Source organism: Hordeum vulgare, chromosome 4H (assembly GCF_904849725.1).
Source record: "Hordeum vulgare subsp. vulgare chromosome 4H, MorexV3_pseudomolecules_assembly, whole genome shotgun sequence".
Taxonomy (NCBI): Eukaryota; Viridiplantae; Streptophyta; class Magnoliopsida; order Poales; family Poaceae; genus Hordeum; species Hordeum vulgare.
The window spans coordinates 137,049,293-137,073,910 of record NC_058521.1 but is presented as its reverse complement, the minus strand read 5'-3'; positions in this window follow the sequence as shown (position 1 = coordinate 137,073,910).

Sequence of the window (24,618 nt, the reverse complement as noted above, 5' to 3'; positions counted from 1 at the left end):
AATTTTATCTCTCTCCCCCTTAATATATAAGGTTTGATATATCTCCCATTAGGTAGATCTCCCCTTAGGCATACCTTCCCTTGGGAACATATATCTCCCCCTATTGATATTTCTCCCTCTTTTGTGTAAGATTATTAGTGATATTTCTCCCCTTTATATAGGTTCATTCTAAGCTTTGATATTTCTCCCCCTTTGGCATTAATTTCCAAAAAGGTCACAGTGAAGGGAACACCGAGAGAAAAGGGATCCTTGATACATCTCTCTTTGATAAGGGTTCCTTAAATTTGACTTTTCTCCCCCTTAAGTAGTAGGAAAGGGTTCACTGAATATTCTCCCCCTTTATATGGATACGAGTTCCTTGAATAGTCTCCCCCTATGTTAGAGATCCTGGAAGATTCTCCCTCTTATATTGTATGGGATCACTGAGGTTTTCTCCCTCCAAAAAATAGTGCTAAAACTGATTTTGGTTTCATAAAATTTTCAATAAGATCTTAGGAGGAGATGAAACATGGGATCATTGATAATCTTTCTCCCCCTAAGGCAAAAAGTACAGAAAAATATCACAAAATCAAGGACAGAGATAATGTTGGAGTCACCAAGGCAAAGTGGTTCGGTAGAATCGAGATTGAAAAACAGGCCTCTAGGAGAAATTGGTGGGATCGAGTTTCTCAGATCGGTGGGACCGAGTTGCAAAGAAAATCAACTCCTGAACTAAAAAATAGTTAGAAAGGAAATATAAGGATACCAATTGTGAAAGAAAATCAAGTCAAGAAATAATTTCCAAATATTTTTGTGTTTTTCAAAATTTATATAACATATACATACATTTAGATGAGAGTTGAATGGTTCCAAGTAGATATGAAATGACAAATGTGAACCATACAAGAATCTCCATCTAGATGTGGGGCGGTGACTAGGTGATCTATATTAGAGTAATTGACTTGAGGAGTCAACCAAGGTTGCTTGATCATAGGTCATACTCATCGTTAAGTGCAAAATGGGGTTACCATTTTCCGATAAGAATTTTAATGTCTTCATATGACTTGAGTTTCTTTACCTCATGAATTGGTGTAAGGGTTTATCAAGGATATGAGTACATACCTTCAAATGATGTTGACGACATGGCATGTAGGTGAACTTGTTGTGAATGCTCCATGTCGTTTTGGTTCACTTTTCACCTACAATGATTAGTCATTCAAGGAAGAACATAATATAACCAAATGACAAGAGTTAATAAATTCGTTAAATGATAGTAAAGGATATGATTTTGTTGTCTACTTCCTCCATCTCCGAAGAAGGGATTGTCAATACTTGGATATGACAAGATTTATTTTGATGAGAGTTGATGGAAATCTTGTGGAATGTAGTTCTTGCAAGTACCTACAAAATATTATATGCAATACAAGGGAGCATAGTTTCCAAGATATAAGATTTTCATATCAATAGCATCATGGAATATGCAATCAAGCTCATGCGCTTGCATGCATACGAGTGAGTCCAACTCAAGTTTGAAGCATCAATGATGTTCAACTCACACCTCAAATGACAAAACACTTTATCATCAAGTGGTTTGGTAAAGATATCAGCTAATTGTTTGCCAGTACAAACATGCTTGAGATCTATATCTCCTTTAGCAACATGATCACCAATGAAATGATGCCGCACCTCAATATGTTTTGTTCAAGAATGTTGCACTGGATTATATGCAATTTTAATAAGACTTTCATTGTCGCATAACAACGAAACTTTTCTAGCATGAATGCCATAATCCTTAAGAGTTTAAGTCCTCCATATTAATTGCGCACACCATGATCCCGCGGCTATATATTTCGCTTCGGTTGTAGATAAAGATACCGAGTTTTGTTTCTTGGATGACCAAGACACAAGAGATCTCCCAAGAAATTGACATGTACCCGAAGTGGATTTTCTATCAACTTTGTCTCCAGCATAGCCCGAGTTGGAGTACCCAACAAGATTAAAAGAAGATCCCTTAGGATACCATATGCCAAAGTTTGGTGTATGTATGAGGTATCTAACTATGCCAATAGATGACACTCTTTAGGTGCCGCTTGATATCGGGCACACATGCAAACATCAACATGATGTCAGGACGGGAGGCACATAAATATAGCAATGAACAAATCATTGATCGATAAACCTTTTGATCAACTGGTATGTCCTCCTTAGTGAGGTCAATATGTCCACTAGTAGGCATGGGGGTTCTCATAACTTTGCATTCTTGCATGTTGAACTTCCAGATTAAGTCCTTCGTGTAACTGGTTTGAGAGATAAATGTACCTTCTCTCGATTGTTTGATTTTCAATCCAAGGAAGAATTTCATCTCACACATCATGGATATCTCATACTTCTCTAACATCGATTTTCCAAACTTTTCACTAAAATGTGGGCTAGTAGAACAAAAGATAATATCATCCACATATATTTGGCATACAAATAGTTATCCATTAACTCTTTTAGTGAATAAGGTTGCATCAATTTTACCAATCTCAAAACCATTTTCAATGAGAAACTTCGTTAGGCATTTGTACCAAGCTATAGGGGCTTGTTTAAGTCCATATAAAGCTTTATGAAGTTTGTAAACATGACTAGGTTTCTTAGGGTTCACAAATCCGTGAGTTTGTTTGACATAAACTTCCTCCTCAATTTCACCATTAAGAAATGCACTTTTGATATCCATTTGGTAAAGAGTAATATCATGGTGATTGGCATAAGCGAGAAGAATGTGAATGGCCTCAAGTCTAGCAATGGGTGCATAAGTCTCACCGTAGTCCATACCTTTGACTTGCGTGTATCCTTGGGCTACGAGACGCGCCTTGTTGTGTACAACTTGTCCATCTTCTTCTTGCTTGTTCCAAAACACCCATCTTGTACGAATGATGTTTTGCTTTCCTTCGGGCTTTTCAACAAGTGTACATACTTGATTCCTCTCGAAGTTGTATACCTCTTCGTGCATGGCATTCACCGAATTCGGGTCTTGAAGGGCTTCTTCGACCTTCAAAGGCTCAATGCTACAGATGAAAGAATAATGCTCACAAAAGTTAGCTAAACGAGATTTAGAGCGAGTGATTCTCCCAGTTTTTATGTCACCGTAGATTTGATTCAACGGATGATCTCTGTCACATCTTTCTCTGACTCTTGACGGCTTCTTCTTGTTGGATGGTGGAGCTTCTTCTTCATCATCATGATTTTGCATGTGGTCGTTGACATCGTCATCTCCCTATGGTGGTCGTGAGGAAGATTGAGGTGGGTCACCACGATGTACTTCTTCCTCTTCTTCATCATGTTGTGCATCGCTTGTGGATGCTTCCATGTCGGTTTGTGGTCTTCCTTCACGCGAAATAGGAGCTTCCACTTGAGTTGATGAAGTACTCTCCTTCACCTCCATGGGACAAATCTTTTGAATAGATAAATATTTTAAGGCTTCTGAAGGTTCTTTATCTCCTACATCATTTGGCAATTGTTCGACTTGCGAACCATTATTGTCACCAAACTTCACATCTACCATCTCTACAACTTTTTGAGTGAAGTTGTTGTAGACACGGTAAGTGTGAGAGTTCGATCGATAACCGAGTAGGAAACCTTCATAAGATTTAGGAGCAAATTTAGAGCAACGATGCTTATCAAGAATATAGCACTTGGAGCCGAATACTTGAAACTATCCAACTTGGGGTTTGTTACCGGTGAGTAGCTCGTATGCCGTTTTACCAAGAAGATTGTGTAGGTAGATTCAGTTTATGGCATGGCAAGCTATTTCCATGGCTTCTGCCCAAAAGTGTCTTGGAGTCTTGTATTCATCAAGCATTGTTCTGGCCATCTCTATGAGAGTCTGGTTCTTCCTCTCAACAACTCCATTTTGTTGAGGTGTGTACATCACCGAGAACTCATATGAGATACCCTCTTCTCAAGAAAGGTGTCCACATTCGTGTTCTTGAACTCCATTTCATTGTCGTTCTGAACCTTCGTGATCTTCACTTCAAACTGATTTTGTGCTTTTCGAGCGATGTTCTTGACGATCTTTTGTACCTGCGACTTATCATCAAGAAAGAATACCCACGTAAATCTACAAAACTCAGCAACAATGACTAAACCATAAGAATTTCCACCGAGGCTCTTGTAAGCATTGGAGCCAAAGAGATCCATGTGAAGTAGCTTGGCCTTCTTATAATCATGATGTTCTTCACGGGATGACTTCCACCAACTTGCTTTCCAACTTGACAATCACTACAAAGTCTATATTTGTCAAAAATAACATCTTTAACACCAAGAATATGATAACCTTTGATAAGCTTGTCAAGATTACGCATACCAACATGTCCTAACCTTCTATGCCATAAGCAACCTTTAGAAGATTTAGCAATAAGACATGTACATGGTTTGGTTTTCTTGGAGAAATCAAAAATGTATAGATCACCTCTACGGAAACTAGTAGATACAATGTTATGGTTGTCACTATGAAACACTCGCTAGTGGACTTTCGTAAATAGCACATCGAAACTAAAGTATGCTAGTCGAGATACAAAAAGTAGATCGTAGCCAAGGAATTCAACAAGCATGATATTTTTGAATGGAACTATCATGAGATACGACCACCTTACCAAGACCAAGTACCTTACCCTTGGAGTTATCTCCAAAGGTCACATACCTTCGAGGTCCATGGTTTGGTGTGATTTGATGGAACATGTCTTTATCTCCGGTCATGCGATCGGTGCATCCACTTTCGAGAACCCACTCCTTTCCACCCGCCATGTAGTCTCTAAGGTTCGCCATAAGAGTAAGGTTCCTCATGGTCTTCTCATACTCAATGTCAAAATCCTCATCTTCATCGTAGTGGCCATGGTCCATATAATCATCATCGGATGAAGCTTCCTCATAAGAAACAAGAGTTTCATCAGAATTTTGACTATGAGAATGTTCATATTTATGCATGCGAATGGCATTAACAATGATATTGTTAATATTAATGACATATCCTTTAGCACGCATGAGGTCACGAAGCTCAAATAGACATTTGTCAAACTTAGGATTGGTTGGCTTTATTTTGCGAAAGGCAATGCATTTGTGAACAATGATATCAAGATGTTTCAACGAGTAGTTTGGATATCTTTTCTCTAAGTATTCCCGTAGTCCTCTAATGATAAGATTAATAGTGTTAATATTACCAAGCATATGAATTTCATTATCATTAGAAGGATGTATGGGATCAATGGGAGGTGCATAGGGGAATTCAACATACTTGTGCAAATGGAACTCATGAAATATATCAAGCATTTCATTTTTCCATTGTCTAATATATTCCCCATCAAGAATAGGCACTCTACAACTAAAAATCCTGGAACTAGTCACATTCATCTTCCTCCAATGGTGATTAAACCAAGGTTTTGGAGACCTTGCTGTGATACCAATTGTGGGATCGATAGAACGTGTGTCTAGAGGGGGGTGAATAGACTACTTGTCAAAATTAAAATCCTATCCTTTAACCAAATTTATGGTTGACAGATTCTAGCAGTTCTAACAAATCTAGTACACCCTACACAAGCTAGTCAACATATATTGCATCGGAAAAGTAAAGACTTTGCACATGTAAAGAAGAGTAGAGTTTAGGAGACCAAACGCAAAGAAGTTGACACGACGATTTTTAGCATGGCTCCCACAGGTGGCGCTATCATACGTCCATGTTAGTGGACACTTCAACCAACGAAGGGTAACAGCTGCGAGAGTCCATGGAGGGCTCCACCCACAAGGGGTCCACGAAGAAGTGGCCTTGTCTATTCCACCACGGCTTCCACCCACAAAGGACTAGCCTCACTCACGGTACATCTTCACGAAGTAGGCGATCTCCTTTCCCTTACAAACATCTTGGTTCAAGTCCACAACACGAAGTAGGAGGATCCCAACCGACACCTAACCAATCTAAGAGGCACCACCCTCCAAAAGGTAATAGATGTGGTAGAATGATGAACTCCTTGCTCTTGTGCTTCTAAAGATAGTCTCCTCAACACAAAATCACTCTCTCACAGACTAGGCATGAGTAGGAGAGATTGATTTGGTGGAAAGAAACTTGGGGGGGGGGCTAGAGATCAAGTTTCGAATGATTGGATTGGAATATCTTGGTCTCAACACATGAGTAGGTGGCTATCTCTCAGAAAAATGGATCTGGCAATGTAGTGTGTGTTCTGAGTACTTCCTCTGCAAATGAGAGGTAGGTCGAGGGGTATATATAGGTTATCCCCGAAATCCAACCGTTACACTTACAGTGGCCAACTCGGTGACACCAAAGTCATCAATTCGGTGGTACCAACTTGCACTAAAGGCGGTAACTTTTGAATCTCAGTGAATCTGATATACACAGCTCGATGGCACCAAAAAGGTGGCTAACGGTCAGATGGCACAACTTGGTGGCAGTGTTACTCAAACTCAGAAATTCCTTTTTTGCGTACCGAGGCAAGAGAAAGTTGGTCACCTAAACTCGGTAGCACCAACATGGTTTCAGTTGCACCGATTTGGTGTCTTAGGCTAGGCTTGTGTCTGAGATGAAAATTGGTAGTGCCGAAATGAGAAAGTTTGTGGCACCGATTTTCAGTATGAGGCTGTGGACAAATTGGTTATGTGGGAAAAATGACTGAGTGTTTTTGGTGGCTATGTCTGAGCACTTGAGCAATCAGTTCATTTTAATACCTCATCCCCTTTTAAAAGTATTGGCTTTCCTATGTACTCAAAAGTGATTTCTCACAAATATAAAATGAGGATTCTTCTAGCTTGAAGCTTGGGACAATCTTATTCCTTTCTTGCATCAAGGGGCATCTCCACATAAGCCTTTAGCCAAAGCTCTCTATGGACTATTCCTGAAATATACTATGTAAAAGTGTTAGTCCAAGAGACAATGTATGTTGTCATGAATTATCAAAACCACCAAGGGAGCATTTGTGCTTTCACAAGCTCAACAAAGTACACATTATGCTCATCCCCAAAATCCCGGAGGCGTTTGAGGTAGGCCATTTCAATCCCATTAGCCTCCCGCACAGTTTCTCAAAGCTTTTCGCCAAGGTGCTATCCAGTCACACCATGAAATGGATGCATGAGATCATGAGCATCAACCAATCCGCTTTCATCAAAGGGCAAAGCATTCACGAAAACTCTCTTCCAGTTTGCCTAGTGGCAGGAAAAATATACGGTTCGAAAGTACCGGGTACCTTCCTCAAGCTAGACATTTCAAGGGCTTTTGACTCCCTCTCCTGACCATTCCTATTCGAGGTCCACAAGAGGGGAGGCTTTGATAGAAAATGGTTGCACTAGGTGTCCATGTCGTTATCCACCGCGTGCAGCAAAAATCATTGTCAACGGTGTCGGGGGTAGATCTATTGCCCATGCACAAGGGTATTTACAAGGAGACTCGGTCTCTCCTCTACTCTGCGGGGTCGCCATGGATACGCTATCGGCGATCCAATGCAAGGCGACGAAGGTCGACATCCTAAGCTCTTTACGTGGCATCTCTCCACTGCAATGGCTCTTTGTCTATGCCGATGATGTGGCTTTGTATATAAGTTCTACGAATCTGGATCTCATATGCATGAGAGAACTGCTCGATATATTTGGTGAAGCATCCGGACTCCATATCAACTACAATAAATCGGCGGAAAAATTATTCGGGGCTCCCAAGAGGATGGGATGAGGGTGATGGATGTGCTGCACTACAGGCTGAGCAACTTCTCGTGCAAATATTTGGGCATTTGGCTAGCCATCAAGTAGCTCTCGCGCACGGACTGGCAACCACTTCTTGATCAGGTGAGAAAAGTAATTCCTACATGGCAGCATGCAATAATTCAGAGAATGGGACGTTCGATCCTCGCAAGTTACTAATGTCCGTTAGGAGTATTCACCAAGTACTTGTGCTCAATACGCAAGTCTGGGTATTTGCGGAGATTGACAACTGGTTGAAGGCCTTCTTCTGGGCTGACTAGGAGAAAGCCAATGGTGGGCTTTGCCTCGTGGCTTGGGACAAGGTGTGTCACCCAACACGCCTTGGAGGTCTTGGTGTGAAGGACCTACTAGTGCATGCCATCGCGCTTTGCGTGAGATGGGAGTGGCTCCGAAGAACACCATGATCAAGATCTTGCTTGGCTATAGAGAAAAGATCCTTTTGTGGACGGATAGAGGGTTGCATGGATTCACGATGGGCGATATTGCACCTGACCTTTGGAAGCTTGTGGACACCAGGGCGCGCAACACTATGACTGTGTACCAAGCACTAATAAATAGTGCTTGGACCGCTGATGTGGATGGAGGTAGTAAGTTCACACTACACATACAAATTGCTAACCTATGCCTTGCAATCTCAAGTTCCCCAAGGAATGAGGACGTGCCACACGAATTCCACTGGCCTGCAGAGAGGACAGGAGTCTACACTGCAAAAGCTTCCTATTACAGACTATGCCTGGGAAAGGAGAGAGTTGCCTCATTGGAGTGCGTCTAGAGGAGTTGGGCACCCATATGGTGTAATTTTTTTTCCTAGCTCATGGTGTAGTACATGCTTTGGACATCTGATAGGAGAGCTAGACATGGACTACAAGACGAGCCCTACGTATCATACTCACGCTTACAAGACCAAGAAAACATTGATCACATTCTTTGCCACCGTTTTTACACAAGAGAAGTTTGGCACAAATGCTTCGAAGGCGTCAACCTTAACATCCCACCACCCGCCCCACCTGGCACATTCAGAGACTGGTGGTTCAACAAGAGGAGGCTCTTCTCGAGGAGAACCCTACGTGACTTGAACTCATTCGTGATCGAGACCGCATGGGTGATCTGGAAGCAAAGAAAGCAAGAGTTTTTAATAGGACCAATAACCAGAAAACACCAGCACCACTGATCACACTAGTGTTTGACGAGATCAAGGAATGGAAGCTCGCCGTCTTTGGTGCAAGAGGGTTAGATCCATTTGTGAGATAGTAGATTTGTTGTTTCTATGTTGGCGTTGGTGTACCCCACCAATTGGAATGTTCGCATTCTATTTGGTGTCTTGTAAATACTATTCTGCCTTTTATAATAATATGGTACGCCATTGGTGTACTCTTAATTTTTTTGCTGAAACTGATGAAGACTTTGAATTACTTGCTACACCCTGTACACCTCATAGATATGAATTTCCTTATGTACCTGAAGGTTATGTTATTGATGGTGAAGTAGCTATGGGCTTTCTTGCTTGTAATAGCAGAGATGATTTGAAGAAACTAGTAGGCAACTAAAAGAAAAATCTATGACGGAGAAAATGAAATATGATCCTAAATTTGCTACTTCTCCTATATTTTTCACAGATAAAGATTATGAATTTAATATAGACCCTGAACTGATTCCCATATTTGATTCTGATCCATTCCATGGCTATGAAAAAGAAACTATGGTAGAACACCTCATGAAGCTGAATGATATTGCTGCCTTGTTGACCAATGTTGAAAAGATATGATACTATTATATCCTTAAGCACTTTCCTTTCTCGCTGAAAGGCGAGGCCAAGGAATGGTTCCTTTCTCTTGCTCCTGGTTGCATGCGTAGTCCCCAAGATATATTTTGTCACTTTTCTGAAAAATATTTTCCTGCTCATAAGAAACAAGCTGCCTTACGGGAAACATTTAACTTTTCTCAAATTAAAGAAGATAATCTCCCTCAAGCTTAGGGGAGGCTTCTCCAGTTACTAAGAGCTTTGCCTGATTGTCCTCTTAAGAAAAATGAAATTCTGGACACCTTTTATAATGGTCTAACAGACCCATCTAGGGATTTCCTAGATAGTTGTGTTTTCAGGGAAAGAACCATTGAACAAGCCGAGAAGCTATTAAATAATATGCTACAAAATGCTGATGATCGGGCACTCCCAGAACCACCACATGAACCTATCCAACAGAAGAGAGGTATAATATTTCTTAGTCCTTAAGATATGCAATAAGCAAAACAACTATGAAGGAGAAAGGTATTAAAATTAAGGATATTAAGAAGTTACCACTGATCGAAGAAATACATGGACTTGATATCCTAACATTGGTAGTGGAGGTAAATCTCTCGGTTCCTTTAATGAGAATGATAAACCTTATGGTAAGACTCCTAATCAATGCATGGATGAATTTGATAATTACATTGTGAAGCAAGAAAACTACAACAACTATGTTAAGAGTCAATTGGGAACTAATGCCATGATGATGAATCGTTTGAGTTCCTTGATGATTAGAATTTCTAATAATGTAAGAGGTCTAGGTAAACATGGCTCTATGGTTCACACCCAACTAGATCAAGTAGATAAGTCCCAAAATGATTTTCTTACCAAGGTAAATAATATTAGTGATTATGTTGTTAGAGTAGTGACTAGAGGAGGTACAATGATTCAGGAACCTCTTTATCCCGAAGGTCGACCTGAAAGAAATAAACAAGATTCTCAAAGAATGAATGATGATACACATAGTCCTTCTATGAAAAAAGAAAAAGAAAAATGATAGGACTTTGCATGCCTTAGTGAACCTGATATAGAAAAAATGTAGAGAATCACAATGATGTTTCTATTTCTGATGCTGAGACACGATTTGGTAGTGAAAATGCACCTAGTGATAATGAAAATGAAGATGAGAATAATAGAGTGCCTATAGATGTTAAACCTGGAAGTAATAAAGAACATGACAATGATATAGAAATAGAACCTGTTGAGGGTCTTGATAACCCGTCTCCTAAGAATAAACGGTATGATAAGAGAGACTTTGCCAGTAGGAAACATGGTAAGGAAAGAGAACCATGGGTTCAAAAACCTACTTCATTCCCTCAAAAGTATATGAAAAGTAGGGATGATGAAGATTTTGAACGCTTGCTTAACTGATATATTGAAAATGCCACTGCATGCCAAGTATATGGAAGATATTATTTCCAACAAAATAAAGATACCTGAAGCTGAAATTTCCACTATCTTGCTAATTATTCTTTTGGTGGTGGAGTACCTAAGAAGTTGGGAGATCCTGGTATCCCCACTATACCTTGCCCCATTAAGAGAAATTATGTTAAAACTTATTTATGTGATCTAGGTGTTTGGGAACGTTGTTCCAACACTAGGAGCTGGTGGTAGCATTGAAGGTAGGCGATTTCAGGCCCATTAGCCTCCCGCAAAGTTTCTCAAAGATGTTTGCCAAGGTGCTATCTAGTCGCGCCATGAAATGGATGCATGAGATCATGAGCATCAACCAATCCATTTTAATAAAAGGGCAAAGCATTCACAACAACTCTCTTCCAGTTCGCCAAGTGGTAGGCAAAATCTACTCTTCAATAGTTCCGGGTACCTTCCTCGAGCTAGACATTTCGAGGGCTTTTGACTCCCTCTCTTGGCCATTCCTATTCGAGGTCCACAAGAGGGGAGGCTTTGATAGAAAAGGGTTGCACTAGGTGTCCATGTCGTTATCTACCGCGTGCAGCAAAATCATTGTCAACGGTGTCCCGAGTAGATCTATTTCCCATGCACAAGGGCCAAGACAAGGAGACCCAGTCTCTCCTCTACTCCGCGTGATCACCATGGATACGCTATTGGCGATCCTATGCAAGGTGACGGAGGTCGGCATCCTAAGCTCTTTCCGTGGCATCTCTCCACTGCAATGGCTCTTTGTCTATGCTGATGATGTGGCTTTGTATATAAGGTCTACGAATCTGGATCTAATATGCATGAGAGAACTGCTCGATATATTTGGTGAATCATCCGGATTCCATATCAACTACAATAAAACGGCGGTCATACTTATTCGGGGCTCTGAAGATGATGGGATGAGGGTGACGGATGTGTTGTACTGCAGGCTGAGCAACTTCCTGTGCAAATATTTGGGCATCTGGCTGGCCATCAAGTAGCTCTCGCGCACGGACGGGCAACCACTTCTTGATCAGGTGAGAAAAGTAATTCTTGCATGGCAGCATGGAATAATTCAGAGAACAGGACGGCTGATCCTCGCAAGTTAGTAATCTCTGTTAGGACTATTCACCAGGTACTTGTGCTCAATGTGCAAGTCTGGGTATTTGCGGAGATTGACAAGTGGTTGAAGGCCTTCTTGTGGGCTGGCAAGGAGAAAGCCAATGGTGGGCTTTGCCTCGTGGCTTGGGACAAGGCGTGTCGCCCAACATGCCTTGGAGGTCTTGGTGTGAAGGACCTGCGCGTGCATGCCATTGCACTCCGCTTGAGATGGGAGTGGCTCCGAAGAACACATCCTAGCATGCCATGGCAGGGGATACCAATGGTTGAGGACAAGGATGCCAAACTCGTCTTGAACACCATAATCAAGATCTTGCTTGGCAACAGAGAAAATATCCTTTTATGGAAGGATAGAGGGTTGCATGGATTCACGATGGGCGAGATTGCACCTGACCTTTGGAAGCTTGTGGACACCAGGGCGCGCAACACCATGACTGTGTAGCAAGCACTGATAAATAGTGCTTGGACCGCTGATGTGGATGGAGGTATTAACTTTACACTTCACATACATGTTGCTAACCTATGCCTTGCAATCTCCAGTTCCCCAAGGAATAAGGACGTGCCACACCAATTCCAGTGGCCTGCAGAGAAGACAAAAGTCTACACCGCAAAAGCTACCTATTACAGACTGTGCATGGGAAAGGAGAGAGTTGCCTCGTCGGAGTGCGTCTAGAGGAGTTGGGCACCCCTATGGTGTAATTTTTTTACATAGCTCATGGTGTAGTACATGCTTTGGACATCTGATAGGAGAGCTAGACATGGACTACAAGACGAGCCCTCCGCATCATTCTCATGCTTACAAGACCAAGACAACATTGATCACATCCTTTGCCACCGTGTTTACACGAGAGAAGTTTGGCACAAATGCTTTGAAGGCCTCAACCTTAACATCCCACCACCCGCCCCACCTGGCACATTCAGAGACTGGTGGTTCGACCAGAGGAGGTTCTTCTCGAGGAGAACCCTACGCGACTTCAACTCATTCGTGATCGAGACCGCATGGGCGATCTGGAAGCAAAGAAAGCAAGACTTTTTAATAGGACCAAAAACCAGAAAACACCAGCACCACTGATCAGACTAGTGTTTGACGAGATCAAGGAATGGAAGCTCGCCGGCTTTGGAGCAGGAGGGTTAGATCCATTTGTGAGAGAGTAGCTTTGTTGTTTCTATGTTGGCGTTGGTGTACCCCACCAATTGGAATGTTCACATTCTATTTGGTGTCTTGTAAATACTATTCTCCCTTTTATAAAAATATGGTACGCCATTGGATTACTCTTAATTTTTTTGCTGAAACTAATGAAGACTTTGAATTACTTGCTACACCCTGTCCACCTAATAGATATGAATTGCCTTATGTACCTGAAGGTTATGTTATTGATTGTGAAGTAGCTAGGGCCTTTCTTGCTTGTAATGACAGAGATGATTTGAAGAAACTAGTAGGCAAACTAAGAGAAAAATCTATGATGGAGAAAATGAAATATGATCCTAAATTTGCTACTTCTCCTATATTTTTCACCGATAAAGATTATGAATTTGCTATAGACCCTGAACTGATTCCTATATTGGATTTTGATCCATTCCATGGCTATGAAAAAGAAACTATGGTAGAACACCTCATGAAGCTGAATGATGTTGCTGCCTTATTTACCAATGTTGAAAAGATATGATACTATTATATCCTTAAGCACTTTCCTTTCTCAGTGAAAGGCGAGGCCAAGGAATGGTTCCTTTCTCTTGTTCCTAGTTGCATGCATAGTCCCCAAGATATGTTTTGTCACTTTTCTCAAAAATATTTTCCTGCTCATAAGAAACAAGCTGCCTTACAGGAAACATTTAACTTTTCTCAAATTAAATAAGATAATCTCCCTCAAGCTTAGGGGAGGCTTCTCCTGTTACTAAGAGATTTTCCTGATTGTCCTCTTAAGAAAAATGAAATTCTGGACATCTTTTATAATGGTCTAACACACCCTTCTAGGGATTTGCTAGATAGTTGTGTTTTCAGTGAAAGAACCATTGAACAAGCCAAGAAGCTATTAAATAATGTGTTGCAAAATGCTGATGATTGGGCACTCCCCAAACCAGCGCATGAACCTATCCAAAAGAAGAGAGGTATTCTATTTCTCAGTATTTAAGATATGCAATAAGAAAAAACAACTATGAAGGAGAAAGGTATTAAAATTGAGGATATTAAGAAGTTACCACTGATCGAAGAAATATATGGACTTAATATCCTGACATGGGTAGTGGAGGTAAATCTCTCCGTTCCTTTAATGAGAATGATAAACCTTATGGTAAGATTCCTAATGAAAGCATGGATGAATTTGATAATTACATTGTGAAGCAAGAGCACTTCAACAACTATGTTAAGAGTCAATTGAGAAATAATGCCATGATGATGAATCATTTGAGTGCCTAGATGGTTAGAATTGCTAATGATGTGCAAGGTCTAGGTAAACATGGATGTATGGTTCACACCCAACTAGATCGAGTAGCAAAGTCCCAAACTGATTTGCTTACCAAGGTAAATAATATTACTGATCATGTTGTTAGAGTTGTGACTAGAGGAGGTAGAATGATTCAGGAACCTCTTTATCCTGAAGGTCAACCTCAAAGAAAAAAACAAGATTCTCAAAGAATGAATGATGATACACATAGTCCTTCTAAGAAAAAATAAAAAGAAAAATGATAGGACTTTGCATGCCCTAGTGAACCTGATATAGAAAAACATGTAGAGAATCACAATGATGTTTCTATTTCTGATGTTGAGACACAATCTGGTAGTGAAAATGCACCTAGTGATAATGAAAATGAAGATGAGAATAATAGGGTGCCTGTAGATGTTAAACCTGAAAGTAATAAAGAACATGACAATGATATAGAAATGGAACCTATTGAGGGTCTTGATAACCCGTCTCCTAAGAATAAATGGTATGATAAGAGAGACTTTGTCACTAGGAAACATGCTAAGGAAATAGAACCATGGGTTCAAAAACCTACTTCATTCCCTCAAAAGTATACTAAATGTAGGGATGATGAATATTTTGAATGCTAGCTTAACTGATATACTGAAAATGCCACTTTACGCCAAGTATATGGAAGATATTATTTCCAACAAAATAAAGATACCTAAAACTGAAATTTCCACTATGCTTGCTAATTATTATTTTGGTGGTGGAGTACCTAAGAAGTTGTGAGATCCTGGTATCCCCACTATACCTTGCCCCATTAAGAGAAATTATGTTAAAACTTATTTATGTGATCTAGGTGTTTGGGAATGTTGTTCCAACACTAGGAGCCGGTGGTAGCATTATGCATTTTTATCTTTATAAAAGACTTGAATTCAATAAGATTACACCCACTAAGATATTTTTGCAAATGGCTGATAAATCCACTGCTCTACCTGTTGGAATTTGCGAGGATGTTCTCCTTGGTAGACCCTTTTTGAATACTGCAGGGCTGTTATTAATTGCATCAAAAGCAAGGTTACCTTCAATGTTAATGGAAAGCAACATATTGTGCATTTCCCCAAGAAGCAAATTTGGGTAAACAATATTAACGTGATTAAGCCCTGCACTGTGGTCATCGTCGGAGATTTTCAAATCCCTCCACCTACTGCCAAGAAAAAGAATTATTATAATCTTGTTGTTGGGGACATGCAAATCCCCACCGAGGTAACTTAGTGTCATACGAAAGTTCTTTGGTTTCATGTTAATTGGAATCGTTTATTAATAAGACTTGATCAACCTTATTAATGGACCCTTTTCAAAAGACATGAGATTGATTAATTTAGTTCTCATATCTTTGTGTACCCCAATTTTACTTATTGTTCTTCTAGCTGTATCTTTGGAATCGTTTATTAATAAGACTTGATCAACCTTAATAAGGGCTTGTTTGGTTGGAGACTAATTTTGCCAAGCCAAAGTGTGGCAAGCCACAAAGTTTGGCAAGCCACAAATGGTGGCTGAAAAAACGAACGCCAAACTTTGGCAAAACTTGGCAAAAAAATTGACTCTATGACAAATGGGCCATAGCGACAATAAAGTGTGGCAAGCCAAAGTGTGGCAAAAACCAAACATATGCCAACTAAACTGTGGCTGCCAAATTTTGGCTTGGCAAAGTGTGGCTGGGAACCAAACATGCCCAAAATGCCATGAATTTCCTGTTTTCTGAGTTTTCGGTGCAATAGAAAATGACCCAAAAATAAAAGTTCTTAGATCGACTTCAAATTTTAGCACATTTTTTTCTATAATAAATAAGAATTTCCGGAATAAAAAGTGCAATAGGGAGACGCACCTATGGGCCACAAGCCAACAAACCACGACCCCTCCTAGAGCCGCGACCTGATAGCTTGTGGGGCCCACAGCCCCCCTGCCTTATCTCTTTAGCTCACTTCATCTCCCACCTCTAGAAAAATTTGCGTAACACTCTCATTCCCATGTTCTTCCCTTAGAAACTAAAATTGTCGATGTATTTGCTCGGAACTCCATTTCCAAATCTATTTTGAGGGAATTGCTCCTTGATATGTGACACCTCCATCCCCCAATTAGTTTTTACTTTAGAAGTTTATATTTTTCTTAAATTGCTTCACTTGGTGCTGTAGAATATGATCTTGCATGTTGAAATCTTTGAGTTCCAAGTAGCATGAATGCTTGATATAGCCTCTAAGTACCCATATGAGTTGTTGCTACCAATCTTGCAAAATTTTATTGACATAATTTCTATGGCCCAAAATTTTCAGAAATTGTGTGAAGGTAAATGAATTTCCTAAGGAGATGTTCCTCAAGGCAGGGTACTTCAAGTCAGAGTACTAATGGAGTTGCAGGAAGAACTCTTGATAGCGACTTCAACATTGCTCGGAACACGAACGTTAGGCCGTGTGAATGGCCACATACACCCTTCATGAGTGAAGCTGGTTTTATTGAAGAATTCATGTAATTTATTGCGAATGCCGGACTGACCAACTTCCTCCTAGACGAGTGTGACCAATACTACCTGTTCCCTAATTCCTTCATTCGGAACTTTTATTTCATAAACTCTCCTGATGCTCCCACCATATTTCTTAATCTATATGCAACAACTTATGAATTGCCTCTACACAAATTTTGTGAAATATGCGTGTCTCATGGGGAAGTGCGTATCCTAAGCCTGAGGAATTCAAGAATTTCGTCCTCACCTTAACTATGGTGGTAACTAGGGGAGCATCGAATGCCAGAGCCACTAGTCTGCATTTTCCTTCTGTGCATTAGTTTTCTCTTTTCATAGGAAAATGCATAACTCCTATGCAGCAGGGTGATGGTCTCAGTGCCCCAACTCTTGCTATTTTGTGCTACACACTTTATTGTGATAACACTTACAACTTATGAGGTATTTTTGTGTGCCGCTTGCATCTTAACCGAACTAGAGGCATGATTCATGGTGGTATTTAGGCCACACACTTGGCTAAGAGTTAAGTGGCTATACGTCCCACTGATTATTTATTGCCCCAGGTTTATCTTGACCACCAATCTATGATAGAACATCATTTCACCCCATGCAACTGATATACTGCAAGGCATTCATTACAAATTAGTATTTAGTGAGGTTACTCGTGATATTATTATGTTTCCTGCACCATCCTTGTTTAATGTCCATTCCAGGAATGGATACGCCATCATGCCAGCGGGCATAATTGCATATCGTAACGAGTTAGCTGTGGCGGAGGACAAGGCCCGGGATTGGGATGCTCATGTGCCGCAGCAGAAATACTGTCCTGGACGTGACGACTACCACCAGTGGTTGTTACCAAGATAGGCAAAAGCCTAAGCTCGGGGGAGTACGTATTTCTCACCGACATTACATTCTTGTTCACACACTTCATACAAATTGTCGGTGTCCGTCCTCTTTCATTGTATATCCAAGTTAGCTTTATTTTCCCACTTTCTTCTTGTGTGTTTGAAAAACTTTATAAAATCGCAAAATATTTCTAGCTTCTTTTCAGTTTTTCTTTCCTTTTCAATTAGTTGTAGTCTTAAAAGAAAACCCAAAAGATTTCCTCTTGCTTGTTGGGAGCTTTGCTGTGTAAATAATTTTTCTCGTTCTTGTTTTCGCGTAGTTTACTCTTCTTGCTTAAGAAAAAAAACTTCAAAGAAATATTTCATTGTGTTTCTCCGAACTTCTTTCCCATTTTTTGAGCTATAAATGGAGAAGACCATGATGAAAATGTTGAGTGGCTCTCATATGCTTTATTGTCAATCTAACGAAGAGCCAGTATCACCATGTCTTCTCCTTTGTTTAAAACTGCCCTTCAGATTCCAGCTTAGTCCACGACACCCTGGCACTTTTATTATTATCACATCATTTGGTCGTGCACGTGAAAGGCAATACTGGCAATATTCGATGAAGTTATCGTGGCAAAGCTAACGGGTATAAACTCTTCTTGTTTTTTGTTTTTGTAAATGTTGGCTCGTTTGATCCTGATTGAGTATACCATGAGTTAGCATGCTTGTGATGACAATTAGATAACCTAGCTTTTGATGCCATGCTTAAATATCTAGGAGTTAATAATGATTTACCTTGTGTGCCAACATGTGTTAGAATGGTTATGATGAGATATGGCAATATGGTATTTTCTGATGTCTACTACAGAACCTTCTTCTTCTAGACTCGTGTTGGGCCTCCAAGCGCGAAGTTTTGTAGGACAATAGCAAGTTTCCCTCAAGTGCATGACCTAAGGTTTATCAATTTGTGGGAGGCATAGGATGAAGATGGTCTCTCTCAAGCATCCCTGCAATCAAATAACAAAGAGTCTCTTGTGTCCCCAACACACCCAATACAACGGTAAATTGTATAGGTGCACTAGTTCGGCGAAGAGATGGTGATACAAGTGTAATATGGATGGTAGAAATAGTTTTTTGTAATCTGAAAATACAAAAACAACAAGGTAACAAAAAGTAAACATTGAGCAAAACATTGTACAAATGCTTGGAAACAAGGCCTAGGGTCCATACTTTCACTAGTGCATGTTCTCCCGACAATACTAACATAGTTGAATCATATATAAATCCCTCACATGCAACAAACAGTTCACTCCAAAGTCACAAATAGAGGAGAACAAACGAAGAAATTATTGTAGGGTACGAAACTACCTCAAAGTTATCTATTCCGATCAATCTTATGAGCTATCCCTATAAGTGTCAAGAACAGCCCTAGAGTTTGTACTAAAATAACACCTTAAGATACACATCAACCAAACCCTAATGTCACCTAGATACTCCAATGTCACCACAAGTACCCATGGGCTTGATTATGCGATATGCATCACACAATTTCAGATTCATCATGTTTAATCCAACACAAAGAACTTCAAAGAGTGCCCCAAAGTTTCTACCGGAGAGTCAAGACGACAACATGTGCCAACCCCTGTGCATAGATTCCCAAGGTCAGGGAACCTGCAAGTTGACCACCATAACATACATCAAGCGGATCAATAGAATATCCCATTGTCACCACGGATATCTCATTGCAAAACATACATCAAGTGTTCTAAAATTCTTAAAGACTTAATCCGATAAGAAAACTTCAAAGGGAAAACTCAATTCATCACAAGAAGATAGATAGGGGAAAACTCCATATGATTCATCTATATTAATAAAGCTCGCGATACATCAAGATCATGCCATCTCAAGAAAATGAGAGAGCGAGATCAAACACATAGCTACTGGTACATACCCTCAGCCCCGAGGGTGAACTAGTCCCTCCTCATCATGGAGACCGTCGGATGATGAAGATGGCCTCCGGTGATGGTTTCCCCATCCGGCAGGGTGCCCGAACGGGCTCCCAATTGGTTTTTCATGGCTCTAGAGGCTTGCAGCGGCGGAATTCCCAATCTAGGTTTCTTTCTGGAGGTTTCTTGATTTATAGGAATTTTTTGCGTCGGTCTCACGTCAAGGAGATGCCCAAAGGGGCCCACAAGACAGGGGGTGCACCCCTGGCTTGTGGCCAGGTGGTGGACCCCCTTCGGTTGATTCTTTTGCCAGTATGTTTTATATTTTCCAAAAATATTCTCCGTAAATTTTTCAGCTCATTCCGAGAACTTTTATTTCTACACAGAAACAACACCATGGTAGTTCTATTGAAAACAGCATCAGTCCGGGTTAGTTTTAATCAAACCATACCAAAATCATACAATTTTTTTGTAAACATGGCATGAATACTTCATAAAGTATAGATATGTTGGAGACCTATCAGCATCCCCAAGCTTAATTCCTGCTCGTCCTCGAGTAGGTAAATGATAAAAGAAATAATTTATGAAGTGTGGATGCTAGCAAGTGCACAAGTTTGGTCAATGATACTTCCAATCATTTTTTCTAGCATCAATACAAACCATAAACAGTAGCTCATCTCATAAAGCCTCTCATGATCAAGTAACAAGCTATTCACATGTTAAAGTATAGACCAAAAAGTTTCTTGAAAACTAAGAAACCATAATCATAGTCATTGAACAATTGCAATTCATCTTATTTTCATTAAGGGTCCATGTAAGAGATTTGATTTACAAATTCTACATACTCAACTATCATATAGTCTTCCATGATTATTGACACTCAAAGCATATTTTAAGAACAAATAGCATCCATCGAACACAGAGAAAGATAGGGGCTTAATGTTTCTCCTCCCAACTTATTTATCATATAGATAATTGTCAACAATAATAATTCATGATCAAATATATTCATGTGGATATATATGTCTAGATCTTTCCCCAACACATGAGGCTTGCCAAGAGAAAAAGGTTAACTATAGGAAGTAGTGAAGATCACCATGACTCTTGCATAAATGTAAGTACTAGAAAGTAAAAGATAGGCCCTTCGCAGAGGGAAGCAGGGATTGTCATGCCCTTTTTGTTTTTGGATGTGCAAACCCTTAATGCAAAGGAACGTCACATTGTATTGCCCTTTGTGATAGCAACCTTTATTATGCAATCTGTCGCTTTTATTTCTTTACCATCACAAGTTCATATAATGCTTATTTTCCGTTACAATAAAAGATCATACATATTTAGGAGCAATTTTATTTCTTTTTCCACCGATGACAACTTACTTTAAGCATCTTACTCAATCCATAGGTAGGTATAGTGGACTCTCATGGCAAAACTGGTTTAAGGGTGTTTGGATGCACAAGTAGTATTTCTACTTGATGCGGCAGTTTTGGCTAGTATGCGGTGGAAGCAAGCACCACATGTTGGAGGATCCATAAAAATATATCTTCTATACAAATATACCCAAACATAACTCATGAAGTTGTCTTCCTTTTCCAATTTTAACTAATTTACTCTAGTTTGAAAATAATTAATGAGCTCACAATCATAGAATATGTCCAAGATACTATATTTGTATGTGGAATCTCTCTTCCTTCAATATTGTTTCATGAATTGTTCAAGTGACCAATGCGGTGTTTGCTAACTTTCAATAAATTTTACCACCTATACTTATTAGGTGTGAAGTCATTACTCCCCATGGGATAAGTATATGAAGCATATTTATTTTCAGATTTATGATATTCAATTCATTCAACCATTTACTCATAGGATATAAGTGAAGCATGAAAGTAAATGACAAAACTACTCCAAAACATATAAGTGAAGATCAATGAGTAGTCAAACAATTAAGTAGCTTGTGATAAATTTCTATCTCTCTCTTAATAAATATTTTCAGATCTAAGTATTTTATTTAAATAACAAGCAAAAGAAAAATAGCACTCCAAGAATAGGACGAATCATTTGAACGAATAAAAATTTAGGCTCACCATAGGCTAACTGATAGTTGACGAAGAGAGGTGGGATGCGTAACATCCCCAAGCTTAGATGCTTTAGAGTTCTTGAAATATTTACTTGTCGTGCCTTGGGCATCCCCAAGCTTTATATTTTGTATCTTGTTCAATCCTCTCGTATCCCGGTTTCACCTATTCTCAAAAACTTCGTCCACACAAAACTTGAAAAGAATTCATGAGATAGGTTAGTGCACATAATAATAAATCAACTTTGTACGTACTACCAAGACAAGTTGCATTAAAATTGCAAACATCATGCACTGTTTACTATCATTTTCACAATTTATATCTATCAATATAGGCTATGGAAACTATAGGATAAGTCAAATACAAAACTATGACATCAATCTGTCCAAACAGAACAATTTGTAGAAATTTATGAAAATAGTGTACTTATATAAATCAAACAATTATTAGAATTTTGGACATGTTATAGAATTTATATGATAACACTATGTTAAAATTTCAGAAACTTTCCATGTTCCAATAAAATACCATAATTCAAATACTACAGCGAAAGTTTCTGTTTTTGTACAACACACATCACATATGCAATTCAAGCATTCTAAATGCAATTCTTGGAACTTTTTTGGAAAAAAAGATTATAAATAACATCTAATAGAGAAAAACAAAATAAAATGTCTCTCCAAGAAAAACACATATCACGTGACGAATAAAAATATAGCTCCAAGTAAGATGTACCGATAATGTTGGAGACAAAAGAGGGGATGCCTTCCGGGGCATCCCCAAGCTTAGATGCTTGAGTATTCCTTGGAAATTACATTTGGGTGACTTGGTAATCCCCAAGATTGGGTTATTGTCACTTATTATTCTCCTCATATCGGTATCTCACCCAAAACTTGAAAACTTCAATCACACAAAACTTAACGGAACTTTGTGAGAAGGGTTAGTGTAATAAAGATAGATCATTCACTTAGATACTATCAAGACAAGATTCATAATTTTTATCAAATAATAAATACTGTATTCTATCATTCCCATAATTTATATCACTTAATATAAGCTATAGGAACACTAAAACAAGCAAACTATGCATGCAAAACAGATTCTGGCAAAAACAGAATAGTATGTGAAGATCTGTAGTGTAACCATACTTCCCTGTCTCAGAAATTTCTAAAAATTTCGGACAGCCTGAATAATTTGTGTATCAAGATTGTGTAAAAATTTCATAAGCATTTGATCCTCCACTAAAATCACATAATTCATCTACTGGACACAAAACCATCTGTTTTTTGCACAGAATCAAACAAACAAGTTTCCACACTATCCCAAAGGCTTTACTTGGAACTTTATTGCAATAAAATACACAAAACAAGATTACTACAGTAGATTAATCATGTGAACACATCAAAACAGAAAGTAAAAGTGTTCGGTTGTCTCTCAACAAGCGCTTTTCTTTAATGCCTTTTAGCTAGACATGATGATTTCAATGATGCTCATATAAGAATAATAATTGAAACATGCAAAAGAGCATCATAAATCTCATGACAAGCACATTTAAGTCTAACCCACTTCCTATGCATAGGTATTTTGTGAACAAACAATTTATGGGAGCAAGAATCAACTAGCACAGGAAGGCAAAATAAGCATAACTTCAAAACTTTGAACACATAGAGAGGAAACTTGATATTATTGCAATTCCTACAAGCATATGTTCCCGCCTCATAATAATTTTCAGTAGCATTAGGAAGAAATTTCAGAGTATAACTTGCACATAAAGCATTCTTTTCATGATTGACAAACATAGAAAATTTATCACTCTCCACATAAGCAAACTTCTTCTCATTCATAATAGTGTGAGCAAACTCAATGAGATAACTATCATGAGGTACTTGATTGACATAACCACTTTGAATATTAAAATCATAATAACAAGATTCATGGTTACTATCACTCTTTATAGCATACATGTCATCACAATAATCATCATACATAGGGGGCATGCTATCATCATAATAGTTTTGCTCATCAAAACTCGGGGGACTAAAAATATCATATTCATCAAGCATAGCATCCCCAAGCTTGTGGCTTTGCATATCATTAGAATCATGAATATTCATAGATTTCATACTAACAATACTGCTATCATGATCGTCACTCAAAGATTTAGTGCCAAACATTTTAATAACTTCTTCTTCTAACACTTGAGCACAATTTTCCCTTCCATCATTTTCACGAAAGATATCAAAAAGATGAAGCATATTAGGCAACCTCAATTCCATTTTTTATAGTTTTCTATTATAAGACCCTAACTAGTTAAAAACAAGAAACTAAAAGATTTGATTGCAAGATCTAAAGATATACCATCAAGCACTCATCTCCCCAGCAACAGCGCCAGAAAAGAGTTTGATGTCTACTACACAACCTTCTTCTTGTAGACTCGAGTTAGGCCTCCAAGCGGAGAGTTTTGTAGGACAATAGCAAGTTTCCCTCAAGTGGATGACCTAAGGTTTATCAATCCATGGGAGGTGTGGGATGAGGATGGTCTCTCTCAAGCAAACTTGCAATCAAATAACAAAGAGTCTCTTGTGCCCCCAACACACCTAATATAATGGTAAATTGTTTAGGTGCACTAGTTCGGCGAAGAGATGGTGATACAAGTGTAATATAGATGGTAGATATAGGTTTTTGTAATCTGAAATATAAAACAACAAGGTAAAAAATAGTAAACAGCAAGCAAAACGTTGTATAAATGCTTGGAAACAAGGCCTAGGGTCCATATTTTCACTAGTGCAAGTTCTCCCAACAATACTAACATAGTTGAATCATATATAAATCCCTCATGT